The sequence below is a fragment of the Bacillus rossius genome, assembly GCF_032445375.1.
Source record: "Bacillus rossius redtenbacheri isolate Brsri chromosome 9 unlocalized genomic scaffold, Brsri_v3 Brsri_v3_scf9_2, whole genome shotgun sequence".
In the NCBI taxonomy this organism is placed as follows: Eukaryota; Metazoa; Arthropoda; class Insecta; order Phasmatodea; family Bacillidae; genus Bacillus; species Bacillus rossius.
The window spans coordinates 27848541-27866654 of NW_026962013.1; the positions used below are offsets into that span (position 1 = coordinate 27848541).

The 18114-nt window shown below is 39.0% G+C and overlaps 1 protein-coding gene and 1 pseudogene across 4 annotated transcripts in view; both read right to left on the bottom strand.

The window, feature by feature from the left end:
- The window catches only part of LOC134543255 (dual 3',5'-cyclic-AMP and -GMP phosphodiesterase 11), a 295462-nt gene that overhangs the window by 153897 nt on the left and 123451 nt on the right, over positions 1-18114 (bottom strand). The window lies entirely within an intron of this gene.
- Positions 9187-9337, bottom strand: LOC134543364 (U1 spliceosomal RNA; annotated as a pseudogene).

An 18114-nucleotide genomic window follows, 5' to 3' on the forward strand; every position in this document is an offset into this window, starting at 1 on the left:
CAATGCTTCGTGCGACCAATAGAAACCGAGTACTTGGCTGTGGTGGTAACCATGTTTGCTTATGTTCTAAATATGTTTTAAAAAAGGTTTAAAGTACAACAATATATAGTGTTATATTATTACTTCGTGGTTAGATTTATTATATATGCAAATTTTGCCCGTGCTATAAAGAAGCATAATATATATTTTTTTTAATTAAATTAATATTTCGTAACTTGAAATGCAATTTCAATTATTGCCATTCGTTACGTTTCTGTGAGATGAAAGGTTACCGGAGATCCGTCTGCGTCTACGTGATCCGTCCCAGTTTCCGCGCCATTGTAGAACGGGCCCTAGTTGTTAACTAGTAAAACTTTTCGCGCAGTTGTAGATACTATTTTTGGTTGCGCTAGTGGCGAAGTGCGTAGCACCGGGGCTGAAAACATCAAGCCACAACACGCCAAGCCGGTCCACCCTGCGCAGCGCAGCGCAGCGCAGCGGACTGCGAAATTTGCACCTGTCGTCGAATGTCACGTACAAAAACCAGCGATATCGGCGACTGCGCGTCGGCTCTGACGGGCATCACACCACCATGGCGGCGCGGCGCGAAGGCGGCAGCCGGAAAAATTTCAATATTTTTTGTCGAGAATACTTCTTACATGTCGGGATGGCAGTTTGGAAAGCATAGTGGTAATGAAAATAGGTTAGATTTTTAAACAAAAATAAATAAACCAGGCTTATAGTAGCCTACATTCGAGTTGCGCATAAGTCGAGTAAGAATTTACGCACGTGCCATTATAAACCATTTTTGAATACTTACAGGTCACTAACAGTAATAGGCAACTTACTCGAACGTTAAATTCCGGGTGACCCTTTTATTGGACCCGCGCGTTAACCAAACTGAATCAAACAAAATTCATTTTGTACAAAAATAGTTAACTATTTAAACCACATTAGGAAAGTTTTTTAAAAAAAAGTGTAAGATATACATCTGTGACGAAATCTCGAAGATTGTTTGAAAAAAAAAATACAATGACGAGGCATATCTGAAGGACAAGAAACGACGATTAGAAGACCAACTTGTGACGAATGAAAAAAGTTACACTCGCCGGTGCCGAACTAACCAGACACTGCAGTGAGTGGAAGATAGCCAAGATGGCGGACGTTTCCTGACCTAGTACGAGTGCAGGCATCACCGATAGTAGCCTGCACGTTGAATTAAACTACTGTCTTTTTTTTTAACTTCCCATTTACACGACGTATTTACGTTTTAAACTTGCGACCGTGTCCCGACACATAGTACCCCAAGTTTTTTTTAATACCCCAATTTTTAAGTTATACTTCTTTAGGCGCGATATGAAAAAAATTAAGAAAAAAATTTTTTACAATGCACGAGCAACATGCATCAAAAACTGACAGGATGAAAAAGGCGACATACAAATAAAAAATTATGTATGTCATATTAATTGTTTTATTGTACCTATAGTTTAGACCTCGAAGTCTTTTAGAGACCGCGTTGGCGGACCCAACTTAGAAGGGTCTAAGTGGTATGGAACACCTCTCATTTAAATGGGAAAAGGTGAGATAAAAAAAAATAACAGTTTATAAAAAAAATATTTTACCACTCAATTCTGACGCTATGAAACGTCATTATCAAAACAATGGTTTTATCAGATTTTTTTCAGAGAGATCTGATGTTACGGGAAAAAAAAGACAGAACAGCAGCACTAAAAAATATAAAAATAATACATTTCAACAGAATAACTGAACAGACTTCAAATATCTCCTGCGGCTTGGAGTATATCATCATAGATAATCATTCCAGTTTAAATTTCTTAGTTATAGTTGGGGGGGGGGGGGGGGAGGTTGTGGAGAGATTAACTCATACTCACCCCCCCCCCCCCCATTTTTATTAAAGCCACTGACAAACTGTAGCACAATAATTACAAACACTAAGGATGTTGGAACAGGTAGCCCTGTCGGCTATGGTCCACGATAGAGAACCATCCCAGTCGAGTGATTTCGGGAAAACATAAAAACAACCACAATCACGTTGGCAGCACCAGGATTCTAGCCAAGGGCGTAACCAGCTCAATACAGAAACGTGTTTCCGGAGCAATTATTTAAGGCATGAAACACCAGATGGAGATTTATTGAAAGACTCTTATGTAATGGACCACGACGAGAAGACTGCGCGCCAGTTCAGAGAGGCGACACCGCGCTGGAAGCACCAGCGAGCGTCGCACTTATCAGCCCGCCTCGATGACACAGATACAGAGCTTCACTGGGCGAGCCCCTTAATGGTAAAGTAATGGAGAATTGATGTGAATACTCGGAGCGTAATGTCTTATCGACATCGTGGTCTTCAGGAACGGCGAAGGCCCGAGAGAGCTCATATGACTTGTACATATGGCGAAAAGAAAATCGCGCACCCCGGCGAGACAACACCCAGATTACGGCAACGTCCGCACTGTTTCCCACTTGCGAAGTAATTCCGTGTATTTCTCCGTCAGCAGGGAGGTCGAGGGGGTGAGATATGTTTTTTAAAAATATAATTATTGGCTTTAGGACAAAAATTACACGTCCATTGTTAACATAATTCATGGCAAACCTTACAAGTAATGAGATACGCACAGATCACGCCTGCAGTTTTGAGTCACAATAACGATTATAGTCTTTAATTATTTTATCCGTGAGGTTTGAAAAGTTTTACATTAAGTGTTGGAAGTGGGCCCTTGTTTTATCTCAACGGCCATGTACAAGAGCAAGTGTGTGCTTATTTAAACTGTTTGTTGTGGGTTAAAATTTTTAATGATAAGTTTAATGATGGCTGGTTTTTAGTTTCCAATGTATTTGATATGATATATATATATATTTTTTGTATTTTTGTATTATATTTGTATATATTACGCTCTGAGTTTACTATTAAAAATATTCATTTCGGCACAGCCTACATGCATAGGTAGATTTCTTAGTACCTATTTATTCTGGAAATATTTTGGCAACTTCTATACTCTTATGGAACATTTTAAGAATTTGATGTACGTACCTAACATATTTATGTTATCCAATATTACAAAATGGATTATTAAATTTTTATTCATTTTCCATGCAGCTAAAATATTACGAATATTTTTAATTGAGTGTACGGACGTGATATTAATTATATTATGGGAGTTACAGTAATTTTTCTGTTTTTAAAGACCTTCCTCATTTCTACCACTTTGGTAGGATATTGTCCATTAACGAATTCGACAGAGATTTTCCATTTTCATATATTTTATGTTATCAGTTTAGAAGTGATTTGTGAAACATTACGACAGTTTTCGTTTCAACAAAAATGTGATCTATGTTTATATATATATATATATATATATATATATATATATATATATATATATAGTGTTGATGTTATTTGAGTCTATGGACCATGAAACGAAAAACTATTTAAAAAAAATTTCCGGAAGTTGCACCATGGTAACGCCATGTAACCATGTAACCTGTAGTTTCAGATGCGTCAACCATGTTTCATTACTTGCTAGTAAATGTTTTGTTTATTTAGTTTATAAGTTGTTTATCATGTTCTTGTTTATTGTATTTTATTTAGATTAGTTTAGTTATGTATGTTTGTTTTCTTATTACTTTACATTTAATTTTACAAGTTAGTTGTTCAGTGGTAGAGAAGTCCATACCTTAACTTCGTCACGTAAAATAAGTCAAAAATTCAATAAATAAATAGGGTGTTGAACGCTAATGAATTTTTTTTTCGTGGACGGGAGGCTCTGAAGATCCAAACAGCACACAGTGTGCCGTCGTGGCATCGAGAAGTCTCGCAACGGTTAACACTAAAGACGAGCGCGTGATCTTCCAGTGAGCAACCACACGACCACACAAGGTCCGACTGCTAACAGACTTGAGGAGCGAGCACGTAGCCGCCGTGATCTTTAGAAACAACACGCGATAAGCACGAATGTTCACAAAGTTACAGCAAATTTTCCTCGCTCTGAAAACCTTACGTTTGACGCACACTCCCCCGACCCCCCCCCCCCCCTTTTTTTTTCAAACACACATTAGTGTATTTTCGATCCTTATATAAGCACGAATATGATATACCTGAATAAATTTTAGAAGCCCGTAATTTTTCTACTTTTCAATGAAGAGTTCACCTGAAATAAACGAGGAGTTCTTCGAAATTTAAATAACAGAATCTTCGTAGAAATTAAGTCGTATTTCGACTTCCGTGTTATGTTTCGTTTTGAACAAAAATGGAAAAACGTCAAGTGAAAGAGAGGCAGAGAGCGACGGAGTGAAATAGAGAGGGATAGAGATAGAAAATGTGATAGAGAAATACTGAGTGAAGGAAGAAGCTATAGATATTGTGACATATTTGTTTTGACTGCAGTTGTTCATCTGCTATAGCATCCTACATAACCTCAATGTGTGGCATTGGAAGTTACCCAAGGACACTATAACACATGAAAGCTTCAGATATGTCGGATCGTTTACATTTACTGTACTACGTTATTATGTATTAACTAAAGAATTGTATAATTTACTATAGAGAAATAAGAACATATTGCGATTTATAACCAAGCATACTATGTTAAAAATAATTAAGACATACCTATTGAAATAAACAACTGGGAAACAAAATAACACACATATATCAGATTGGTGCTTATTAACGTATATATATTAAAGATCAAACAAACTTTATGCTGTCAAGAAATTTTGAGGGTTAGAAGGTATGAACAAAAAATTAATTAGACATATATCAGAGGGCAGCCATATCACACTTTACTTTCTTTTTTATATATATAAATATTATGAGTTACAAAAAAAAACAAATTACAATTATAAATATAAACTCTTAAAAAAAGTGACCTTTTTGAGTATTATTAAATCTCGCAATTAATAATAAATTTATCTCTAGGGCCCCAACTAGTATACATCAAAAAAAATTAATAATAGGTTACAATACATTTAAACATTTTGTTATATCTGAATTTGATTTTACTTTAGCAGGTTAATGTGTCCAAAAGAGAAATTTAATTGTCCGATGAATTCATGCTACATGCGGAGAACAGAAGAGTAACTCTTATCTGGAGCACATCCTGAGGCCGTCGAAGAGAGGAGGGAAATCCACTCCTAGTTAAAAATCAGGTATTCATTTCATTTTGGATACGGCTCGTCACACCAGGACGCCCACCGCCCTTCAGGCGGGTAGATGGTCTTAAGTTACTCCATAATACTACGATACACCAGAAGCTACAACTAAATCATGTTTTGATGGCTGCCACGAGATGAAGAAGGCAGAGACAGCAAATTGCTAGGAATTTAGCCGTGACCAAAGAGTCACCACTGTATAGAACAGTGCCAACAAAAGTTGAGTTCCAAAATACCTATGGCATAATGCCTTACAAAGAAATACATTAAATAATTAGCTTTTGATATTTCATTACAATATTGTAAGTTCAGAAATACATTATATATTGCATATTTAATAAAGTAAAAGATTACAAACAATCCACTATAATTATGTTATTATGTTTTTATTATTTCATTATATTGTTATATTAATTTATTGAAAGTAACAAATATAATAGTAAATATAAATAATAAAAAAATTAAGCAGCTCTTCACTTTGCCTTACACATTTGATTATAATAGAAACAAACACATTTAAGACATTATTAATTAAATAACTACACAAAACTTTAACATTAAGATAATGAAATATGTAAAGATAAATAAATATTAAATACAATTTTTGCATAAAAATATTAAAATTTATTTAACATGAAAGATAAAAAAAGAAATGTGAATAAATTAATTACCTACTCATAAAATCACGAGTGCCATACCTAGAAACGGCACAATATACAGAGAGGTATAGAGTTTGAGAGTGATATAGATGTATAGATTAGGAGAAAAATGAATATATACATAAAGATAGATATATAAAGAGATAAAAATAAAGGTTTAGTGAATTATGCTGCTATATTTATATAGAGATAGACAAAAATAAAGATAGATAGATATGAAGATATATAGATAGAGAGAGGGATATTCAGAGATATAGAGTGATATGGAGAGATGAATATAAAGAGATAGAGATATTAAGAGATATATAGTTACAGACATAAGAAGAGAGATAGAGAGAATGCTTTGAATGTGTGTACAAACAAAAAAATTACAAAGAGGCATTGCAACGTGGGACCAAAACTACTTAAAAATATCTAGTTTCTGTGTCTTCACAAAAAATTAAACAACAGCATTGTCGCGAAGAAAAGGCTCGGTTACCACAATAAGGACAGCACGCCGCATTAACAAAGGAACACCAGTTCCCCGACACTGAAGGATTAGGGGAAAAAAAACACTATCCCAACGACTGGCCACAAGGTTGGCAGCGCGCGGCACACAAAAAGGACGTCACTCGCTTTGGCAACAGACAGTTGGCTACCCTGGAACCGAAGGGACATCACGCACCAGCCAGAGCTCGGGAGAGGCACAAAGAACGTCCAAGGAAAACCGCGACCACTTTTACGACGCTCTATGGCGTGAGAAATGCATAGCCTTGAGCGTGCTTGGTATGCGGGGGTCTCGTCCTATAACATACGGACCTTTGTTTTAATAGCTCAGTGCTTGGCCTAATTCGCCGTACAGCTGTTGGATCAGACCGACATAAATCACCAGTACACATGCACAAAAAAAAATAGCTACGAATACTGTAACGAGTTGTAAGATTAAAAATTCCATGGAATTAAATTAAGTCTGTACGTCGCTTATCGACGTAAAGGCACAGAGCGCAGTAGACTTCTTCAGGACGTAAGCAACATGTTGTACCAATCCTCCTTCAGACTTTCCTACCTTCAGGCTTTCCTACCTTTACATTGGTATTCTTCAGCCGGAATTACAATAGCCCGTCACGTCTGTCCGTTAAAAGCCGAGCGATTTACAACACTCCCGTTCTTCGGTCATAATGTTTTCCTTTCCACATGCTGCCAACTGTTGAGAAAACTTAAATTTTGGAGAAAAATTTATCTTGTATACTTAGACAATTATTTAAGCTATGCACGTATAACTCATTAAAGAAAATATTTATCACTCCAGTAATTTTTTCCCCAGCATTTCCAGAGTTACCATGCGTAATTAATTACAGTTCTGTGAATCGGACGATTTTTTTTTCAAAACACAAACTTTAAAATGTGTTCAAAAATTATTATTTTTTAAATTATGTAACCATCTGCAGAATTATATTTTAAAAATGTCTAATTTGGAGATTATAATTTCATTCGTTTGTCCGTCGAAAGTATTAAGTTACGAAGCTTTTGACGGACGGGCGGGCGGGCGGGCGGGCGGGCGGGCGGGCGGGCGGGCGGACGGACGGACGGACGGACGGACGGGCGGACGGGCGGACGGGCGGACGGACGGACGGGCGGACGGACGGACGGGCGGACGGGCGGACGGGCGGACGGGCGGACGGGCGGACTATACAATTTTATACTATACAATTTTTCGGACTATACAATTGGCTGCAGGTCACTTGATCGACGGACGGTTGACTGACGAACGGAGGAAACGGACCATTGTAATTCCGGCTTCAGCTGGAAAATGAGTTTGTTCCCCGTTTGACCGAGGCTGCTGGACAATCACACGGTGTCTCGTCTCAGACATCCAGACGCGACCTGAGTCCAAGACACCACAACCTACTGACAATGGCTGCGAAAGCTTTAGTTTACAGCTTCGTTAAATTCTTCAAAAAACAAAGCGATTTCCAAACTACTCAAGATATCCGAATGGGGTGTGTAAACGAAAAACCATTAAAGAATTCGCTGAGGGCCGAAAAATACTTCTGATTTAGGATTAATTTTTTAAATTGTATTTTTAGAAGAGTTAAAATGGCTAAAAGGCGTGTTTACAGTGTAATTTTTAGGCATTCTTGAAAGCACTCAAAGGAACTTGCATTACACATTTATCTACATATCTGAGCCATATAACGTTACGGTCACCGCTCAAATTTCACAGTTGTCCTATGGAAGACGAGAAGACTACACACCAGTTCACAGCCTTGCGCTTAGAGGCGACAACTCGCTAGGACCACCAGCGAGAGTAGCGCTTATCATACCGCCCCACTAACACACACCCCTGACTAGACGGGCCCCTTCAACATCTGTCTGTAAACTAAATCCGACGTGGTTCTGAACTCGTTGGCGCAACAGAACGCAGAAGAAGCTGGTGTGTGATAGCGGATCTTGCGTGTCGCTATCGTGGTCCTGGTGTTCGGAGCGCCGCCTCCTCGGCTCAAAGGGGACCCAGTTGGAAGCTCGCCGCTAGGCAAGGCGCAACTAATGAGGTGTTCCAGTTAGAGACCGACAAACACACCCTCCACCTTTTCCCATCTCCTCCTCCAAGGACCTCTAACATAATTCATCCACCCCGCCAGCAGTTTTTTTTTCTTCCGAGCGGCATCAAGTGAAACGTTCCCGACCGGGACAATCGACTCGTTCTGCCCTGTTTACAGGACGTTCAGAAAAATAATGTTCCAGTTTCAATAGTACATTATAACAGTTTAATTTAGACTACTTACAACAAATCATACATCAAATTGAAGGTAAACTAACCTAGTTTTTTCTTACAAATGTTGCAAATGTTCAATATATGCACCTTTAGTTATACCTTTGAATATATAGGTATACTGTATAGAAGTCGCCAGTGGATAGGATTTACTCTACGTTTTTCAGGAGCGTATGATGAGCAGCTTGGGAACTTCACCGCTGCAGGGCGCTGCCGTAACGCCCTGTATCGTCTTAGGTTGTTATTTACACGTTAGAGCGCAGCACTGTCGCCCGCTGTCATTCCCCGCACCCCCCACCAATCATTCACTGCAGCTCAAGGTCGTTCAACGGGAGGGGGAAGGTGTGTTTCAAGAGTTCGACACTTGTCCGCTAGGGACCACCACAAGTCAATGACCTACAGATGGTGGCGATTGCGGCGGTGAATTAACCAACTACCTCAAAACCGCATTAGAAATTTTAACCTGGGCTGGCGACTTCTATACAGTATATATATTCAAAGGTTATACGGCACACAACCACCGGATTGAAGCAATAGCCTCTTCAGTTATTGCGGGACGTAGAAACTATCTTTTATAAAACCCCAAAGGAAAAACTCGCATGGCGTTATGTCAGGTGAACGAGGAGGCCAGCGAAAAAAAAAAGAGCTCTGTCGTCTCGACGCCCGAGTTACCCACATTTGGGGTAATCGCAGAGGTCAGCTCAACCGAAGTGCAAGGGAAGAGCCTCACCCTGGGGGAACCCCCTGCTTGATCAGGGTAGCCCCTACGCCAGGTAAGTATGCTGCGCAGTGTTTCGCTTTTCTATTTCACTTGGAACTCGGACCACCTCATCAACGTGTTTTGAGGTTATGTACTTCTACCTCTGTCCAACGGTCAGGCACTTCGACTTTCAACCACTATCGCACAAAGTGATTCCAATGGGGAGGGGCTCCATCCTGTTTCTAAATAAAGTTTACATTTTCAACATCTACTAATTGGTGAAAAAAATCCATTCTTTCGCGCTGCAAGCTACAAAAAAAAAAAAAAAAAAAAGCAGTATTCGCGCATGTGCTTATCTAAAACTGTTTGAGTTACTTTTTATGACATTGAACCAACACAGTACTACAATGATAAACTACTCCTGTTGTGCGCCAAATAGGTAAATAGTAGTATTATTAATATAGTTATCAGTCTTACTGTGTTGGCTAGAGCCTAATCACGCCCCACTTGGTAAGCCATAATATGAAATATGAAAAGCTTTACTACCCCACTACTATTGCATTAACCAAATGACTAGTCATATCATGTAGAAGCGATCATTCATCCTTGAGCGACGGATGTAAAAAAATTTCTAAATAATACACAGATTATTATTTGCACGAATATTTGCACGAAACTTCTACATGCTTACCTTTCTTAAAAGTTCTTAATTTAAGCTAGTATAAATTTACATTGTTGTATTTATAACAAATATAAATTCCTCCTAGAGGGTCGTAGAATGAACTGTAAAATAACTCCGCGTGGGCATAGAGTCAGCCGTATACTACATAGAACTTACGAAAACCATAAATAATAGTTATGCCAATATTGATATAAATACAACAGTTTGTACTAGACAGCTGTGTCGTTTCGGCACACTACAACGCTTACAGTTGATACTATTAAATTTTATAACTGGGACACTGAGTCGGTTAAGGAGGGAGCGGGAAGGAGAACAGGAGATGGTGAACCACTTTAATTGATTAATAAGTCTTGTAAGTATGTTCGGATTAATATTGGTATCATAACATCTGCATCGTTCCTATATGATTCGATTTCACCGAATCGAATCGTAAAGAATAATGCGGTCATCTAGTCGAATTCGGGGGGAAGCAAGGAGGGAAATGTTTTCCGGTAAGATGTTAGAGCACGCGGAGTTGCTGGAAACAGAGAGTGAGGAGGAGGAGGAGGGGAATGGTAAAGGGGAAAGAACCTGAAGAAGTGTAGGAGAGGGAGGAAGATAAGGCCAACGAGTTCGCGGCGGCATGCAGGGAAACCCGACCCCATCGCGCCAGCAAGGTCGCGGTAGAGGAGGCGCCACCCCGTCGAACAACTCGCCTCCAGGCTCGTTAGACGTCTGGTCGTATTCCCATAGTCCGGCAATCCCCGGCGTCCGACAGTCCGGCGTACAACGGTCCGCCACCAGAGAGGAAAGTAATGGACACAGGCCCGGGCGCGCATGTAGAGACGCATTTCGAGTGGGGTGACTCACCGTGACTCACAACTAAGGAAGGTATATTTTGGAATCTACTTACATTGGTATCCCTGAATTTACTAGATACATATTTGTATTTTACCCTTAAGTATTTCTTTATCTTTCATTGATTCTTAATGCCATTACTTATCTAGCCGGCAATAGTGTGTTACCGAGTTGGCGGGACATTCTATTTGTTCGGACGCATCGCGCATGCTCCGTGACGTCACGAGACGAGACACTAGCGCCGCGGCGAGTGAGTGTGCGCGAAGTTTCCCCTTCGTACTTGTCCGTCCGCCTCACGACGGCAGCACACGTGGTCACGCATTTCCGTTCCGTGCGACTTCCGTTCCATTCCGAAATTACTCCTACCAAATTGCCGTGCATACCGAGAGCCAAGATACGCATCAAAAAGATAAATAATAACATGGGGGCGAAGGGACAGCCCATCCCGGCTCGCGGTCCCAGGAAGGAAGAGAGCCCTTGGGGGACCCACGGTGTGGTTCGCGTGACCCCATTCAATCAGCTGCACCGGGCCGGCAGCCTTTCCGAGAAAAGGGGCATTCACGGGCCCCAGCTGGCAGGCGGACTGCGTGCCATGTGGCGCGCGGGACCGAGGGTTGGGTTGGTGGGTGTTGGTGTGAGGGGGTAGGGGGAGGGATGGTGGGGGGAGGGGAGGGAGTACTTTTAATGACCGGGGCCCTTTCGCCTCGTGGGAACAGCCATACTGGTTTAGCCTAACTTTGACCGAACTATATTGGAACGCAATAGTTCGGTCCTTAAGGCGGCCAGTTGTTTACTAATATATGTAAATTCTTTTACCGTATCACCAACACGACCACACGATGATATGCCTGTGTGAAGTGACGGCCTGATCTACCTTGTTACATGCAATAATGGGCTAACTACCCTAGCATGTTTCTGTGTTCCCAGGGGTTCGTAGGAGCGGCTTGCACAGCTTTACACTACACGCCACACCCGAATTTAACTAGGTCACTTGAAATTACAGCACACCGACAAGCCTCTATTGCACACCAACACGACACTACATCACGCCAGTTAGCCGATCTAGCTGGTGGGGAGCTTCTCTCCCCCGCCGAATTAGGTACACGTAACTTTTCTAGCATTACACAACCTACCAGCGCACACACAGGCCCGTGTGCCAAACCTATCCCACTAGACACGCGCCCCGCCCGTTGATCCAAGTGATTCTACAAAAGTGTGGGGTGCACCTGATTTACAATGCACTAAGCGAGTTATAGAAACTTCGGTTTCTGGTCTCGCACACACTAACTGCCCCGGATGGCAATATGATGGATCGGCGGCGGCGGCCTCGTGGGAGACCGCAGGCTCGTATAGCCGCGTCAGGTTAGCTCCAGCCAACCGTCGTCGTCGTCAATTTTCCTCGGATCCCCTGAATCGGGAGCGCCGTTCTGCGGAGTTTGAAACTTCACGCAAACATTCAACGACCGTCGCTGAGATCACTGTTCTGACGCCCGGTCGGAGTGGTCCGTCACACCACGAGCACACGTGCAGGAAGTAAAATTATGTCAAAACAGGACAGCGCCAATGTGCCTTTATTGTTTTGATTGATGGGTCATTCGGGCCCGGTATCACACGCGAAGTTGGGTATTTGTATTTTTGATGTGTAATCATCTTGGCTATCGAGTGATATTTTTAAAAATGGAACGGAGGTTTTAATGAACGGAAACGGGACACAAAAGATGTGTAGTAACATGAACCCGCATAAAGTAACTTTCATAAACATTAGGGTACATGCCAAACGTATTGGTGTGCCAAATGAAACTTTGTGATGGTGAAACTACCCCGGAATATGCTTGGTAAACCACAATGGCTACAGTAAACATTAATCTCAAATTTTAAAATACCTAAGAAAACGGACATTAGAATGATTGTACAAGGTACATATTCTCTTTGCAATTTGTCAATCGGCTCGGTTGCACAGCGGCAGAGCGCGCTTTGGTAACCTCAAGGAACTCTAATTTTTTTTACTTTTTTAAAGCATAAAAAATACAATAATATTATATAATAATGATGATTTAGCTCAATTAAGTTAAGGTTGCTTGTTGTAATTATTTACAAGCTGATTTCAATCGTTTAAGCAATAACAAATATACTAACATGTACTTAGTGTTAAAATACATAAATAATTTATTAATGCCATAGAAGTATAACTTATAACGTGCGCGGAAGCTTTAAAATAATAACTGTTTAATGAATTTTTAAAAATTTTCTTGTCGAAAATCAGATCCAAAGCGCGGGTTTAGGATTATTTCAAGGGTTAATTTTTTTTGTTGCTTTTATCGGAGCCGTTTCTAATAGTTTAACATTTCTGTTTGTTTCGTGCTGGTGATGGTGGCAAGCAACGTTTATTATTCAGGCAATTGTAAATTTAGTTAAATATCTGTCTGTAGATATACTGTGAATAATATTATACTAATCAAGTTATACTGTTTGAATAAAAAAAATTGGTTGTCTGTAAAGTCGGTTTACGGACGATAGTTTAACGTGACGTCATAGCAAAACATTGATGAAATTATTGCATACTTTTCTGAATAAAATTGAATCATTTTTATTTAATTATCACTATTTTGTATGGATACACAGAAGGAGTGAAATGAAATCTACAATTTAATTGATAAATTTACTTTTATTTGCACTCATTAATTCCAAGATGTTTATTACTTTAACGAACAGATTATTTTAACTATAACTTTTATACATGTTTGCTATTTAACTTCTTCCAATCTGTGTTATTCTGTTAAGGATAGGACGATGATAGGAAAAGTAAGAAACGAATGGGAAAGTTTCAAGTTTAATGTGCCTCGAAAAAGTCAAATCTATGGTTGTTCCAATCGAGTGGAAGAGAGAAGGATACGGCGCAAGCGTACAATGAGCGTAACGGTACACAGCGTAACAGGACAATGTGCGCAACGGGACACTTTTTCGTGCGTGCAGCCGGCGTTCATCGATTTATTAGATGTTGTCACGTCAAAAAAAATGCAGATGCTTGTTTGTCCTCCGCCTCCAAACCAAGTACAGTAGGCAGCGTATGCTGTGCGCTGATGCCTCTGGCGAAGCAAATCGGAACGCCTTTCTTTATAGACGAGTGCGCGTTAATGATGTAACGGAACACGCGTCTCAGATCATCCGAAAAACAGAATTCCATCCCTCAAAATCTTTAATGCCTGCGTGTGTATTATACACATATAAATATATCACTGAATAACAGGCAATTATCCGCCGCTGGTAAAAAAAAATGCACTGAAAACGACTTTCCCGTAGAAAAAGCCAACTACAAAAAATAATTGCTTTAATTACGAGCTTGTTGCAGAAAAGCGAAGTCGACCCACATAATCGCAACGATCGTAAAACTCGTTCGACGTGTAATTTATTCCAATGAATAACGGCCGCATGCAGATGTGGGTACACATCTGGATCGCCGGCGTGGTTGGCTCTTTCAAAAAATCCTGGGAGACAGCCAGACGAAAAGAAGAAAAAATTCTTCTTTGAATTAAATTTCCGTCGCAAGCGTTGAAAGGAAACTTCCAAACCGATACGGAATCTCCATAAGTACTTTCACTTTCTCCTCTTTGAAGTGATACCTCTTTCAGGCGCAAGAAGAAAAAAAAGAGTGAATTTTGCTATGCGCGCGCACCATGCAACGAAATTTTCCCAGGCTGAAAATAGGCTACAACAAATAAAAATTAGATATGTGCTTTCAAATCTTATACTTTAGTGATTGATATTAAATACTTGTCCATATAACTGAAAAGAAAATTGTGATAGAAATTGTTTTTATAAACGTTTTCAAGTGTATTTATACAATAAGTGAGGTTATGTTCCCATATTCAATATTTATTTGCATTATAAATGATAATTTATTACATTATTTAATAAATTAATTAAAATTAATAAATTAAAATAAACATTCAGCATATTTAGTAATTTTCATTACAAGTTAAAATTTATCTCGATTATCAAATATTTAATTTTATACACGTGTTTCTATTAATATTGAATAATGAATAAATATTTAATATTTTTTATTTGATTGAATTTATACTTTACCAACCGTATTTATAAATATCACTTCAGTCCTTTCATTTTATTTTATCCCTAGTAATTATTGGCAAACAAAATTTATTTTTTATTTACGCCAGTTAGTTTTCCTTCACTTCACTTACTTCTCTGCGCAAGAGTATACTAGCAGCTCGTCCTAATATCAGCATTTGCTATGATAAAAATGTACTTTTAAATGTAAAAAAAAATGCTTCGACAAAAATAATCCTCGTGTGTTCATTGAAGGGGGAAAAAACGATAAACCGAAACAGTTTCGCATTAAACAATGAGACAGACGTTCTAGTCCAAAAATGTTTTTTACCTATTCACAAAACTCAGTATAAGCGCATATAGCAGTGTGAAAATGCCCATATTTAGATGTGGGTGCTTGGAATGAATTAAGGGGCCCGCTGTCACGTGTGGCTGTGTTGAGGCGGGTTTATGAGCGCGACGCTCGCTGGTGCTTTCTAAGATGTGGACTAGCAAGCAGTCTTCTCGTCCTGCAACTAAGTTCACCGGACCAAAAAAAAAAATCAGTCATCCTGGAAAAATAAATCCTTACAAGCCTCATTCAATAACGTGTTGACTCCGCCTCTGGACTTGATAAACCGCCTGGACTCTGTTAGGAAGCGAGTTCTCGAGGTTGTGCAGGTACGTCGCATCCAGGTTTAACCCTTTGTTTTATAATGGTATTTCTATGATACCACTTTGAAAATATGTTACTATTCGCAATGTTTCAGTGGTATTGCTTAAATACCTCGCGTAAGCCTTGTGCTGCTATCTGGCGATCATAACAAGAACAAGCAACATTTGCTGCTTTAATTTTTCCTTCCGCCACGTCTGCTAAAAGTTACACAATAGATTATAATTTACTTTTAATATATTTCTGTGTGCCTAAGCCACTCGCCCATGATTTGCTCGCACAATTCCACAAAATTGCGGGCATGCAAATGTCGGCGTTTTACCCGCTGTTCCATGTCCCACAGATTTTCAATGGAATTCAAGTCGGGTGAATTTTTTGTGCACAAACACATCATTGTGCACACACACACACACACACACACACATCTTTATATATATATTTCTTGTGTGCGTGTGTATGTCACTGAACTCCTCCTAGACTGCTGGACCAATTTTGATGAAATTTTGTGTGTGAGTTCACGGGGATTCGAGGATGGTTTAGATTCACAATTGGATATTTTATCTCGATTCTGAGTTAAGAAAAAATAAAAAAAACACGCTTTAAAAGCAAAAATTGCAACGCATTATTAGAAGCCATTAGGTTTTGCTATTGTAAGGAACTAAGTAGAGAGTAAGAAAAAAATAAAGATCCTGACAGTTTATAGTGTCGCCATATTTGTTTCAATTTTCAATACCCTTTTTGTATATTACAATTTAAATTGCAGAAAAAAAATCATGTTTCATAGCCACACAAATAGTGAGGATGGTTTAGATTCACAATTGGATATTTTATCTCGATTCTGAGTTAATAAAAACTAAAAAAACACGCTTTAAAAGCAAAAATTGCAACGCATTATTAGAAGCTATTAAGTTTTGCTATTGTAAGGAACTAAGTAGAGAGTAAAAAAAAAATAAAGATCCTGACAGTTTATAGTGTCGCCATAATTGTTTCAATTTTCAATACCCTTTTTGTATATTACAATTTAAATTGCAGAAAAAAATCATGTTTCATAGCCACACAAATAGTGAGTGTGTGTCATTTCTCTATGTCCACGAGGTCTTGCCGCGTCAATTTTCTCCTTGGAGCGAACCCATCCGCTTAATTAAATAAACAGCTTTTATCGTTTAATGATTATATGATTTATTTAATGAAAATGTGCTCTCATAAAAAAATTAGTTAGATAGACATTCAATAGGTGTCTTTCTCTCACTCTCTCTCTCTCTCTGAAATGTATGTAGCTTGCTCGCTGGTCAGTAATGCAGACAATCTTTACATTCTAGCTCGAGATGGAAAAAACAGTAAATGTGGTTTACAAAGACATTTTATGAAGTGTCTTCCCGTCATTACATTTGAAAGTAGAAACATATTTACTCAAAATTTAGGTAGTAAAATATTTTTATTGCAAAGACTGAAATAGAGGTGAGAAAAATTATCATTTGTGAACATAAGAAAACTACTACAACTGTATCAACTGTTATGTTATAATGTTTAAATTTCTAAATGGTGCAAGATAATACAAAATTCCATGCGGAAAAAGTCGTGGGCAGCAGATACGTATAGTTATAGGTGTGGGGCTATGCATGCTGATTTTTCATATACTGCATGGATGCGAACATGTAAGAATAATCTATCTATCTTACTATAATAAAACAGTACTTTTTCTATCTGTCTGTTTGTACGCGATTTTGATGAAATTTTGTGTGTGAGTTCACGGGGATTCGAGGATGGTTTAGATTCACAATTGGATATTTTATCTCGATTCTGAGTTAAGAAAAACTAAAAATACACGCTTTAAAAGCAAAATAACTAAGCATTGTTGATAATTAGCCTCCATGGCAACGGGCTTTTGCATTGTTGTTGCCTTCTGCGTAACCATGGGAAAGGTTTTTGGTAACGGCAGTGGCGTGCCCAAGAGGAGGGGTATGTATAATGAGAAGATACAAAATGTCCAGCGTAGAAATACTTACCGCCATATCCATATCTCACAAAAAGTACATTTGGGCAGGACAATGTCTGTCGGGTCCGCTAGAAAGATATATAGAGAGATAGAGATATAAATAGAAAGATAGAGAGAGTTATAGAGATATACATATAGAAGCTATTCTAACGAATAAAGTAGAGAGAGTAAGAAAAACTAAAGCTCTATACCGTTTGTCGTCGCCATGTTTGGGAAAATTGTTTTTACCCATTTTGTGGTGTATTGTTTACTTTTATCATTAAAATTAATTAAATTTCTTGAAATTTCATGAAAGTGAAAGGAAATAATTTCATGGTCGAAAACAGTTGGACTATTCCATATTCGCCACTTCTTTCTAAAACATTCAAGACACATTGCAACGTTGAGTATTGCAATTCGGTGAAGTTCATCAAATGCATTGCGAAAGGCAGCGTTATGGCGGTTTTTGGCAACCAAATATCCAATACCAACGATGAAATTACGCGCTATCAAGTAGGTCGATATGTGAACTGCAATGAGATGATTTGGCGTAGATTTTCATTCTCTATTCACAAACGCCATCCCACTGTTGAAATCTTGGCGGTGCATCTGGAGAATGGTCAACGAGTTCATTTCACCGCGTA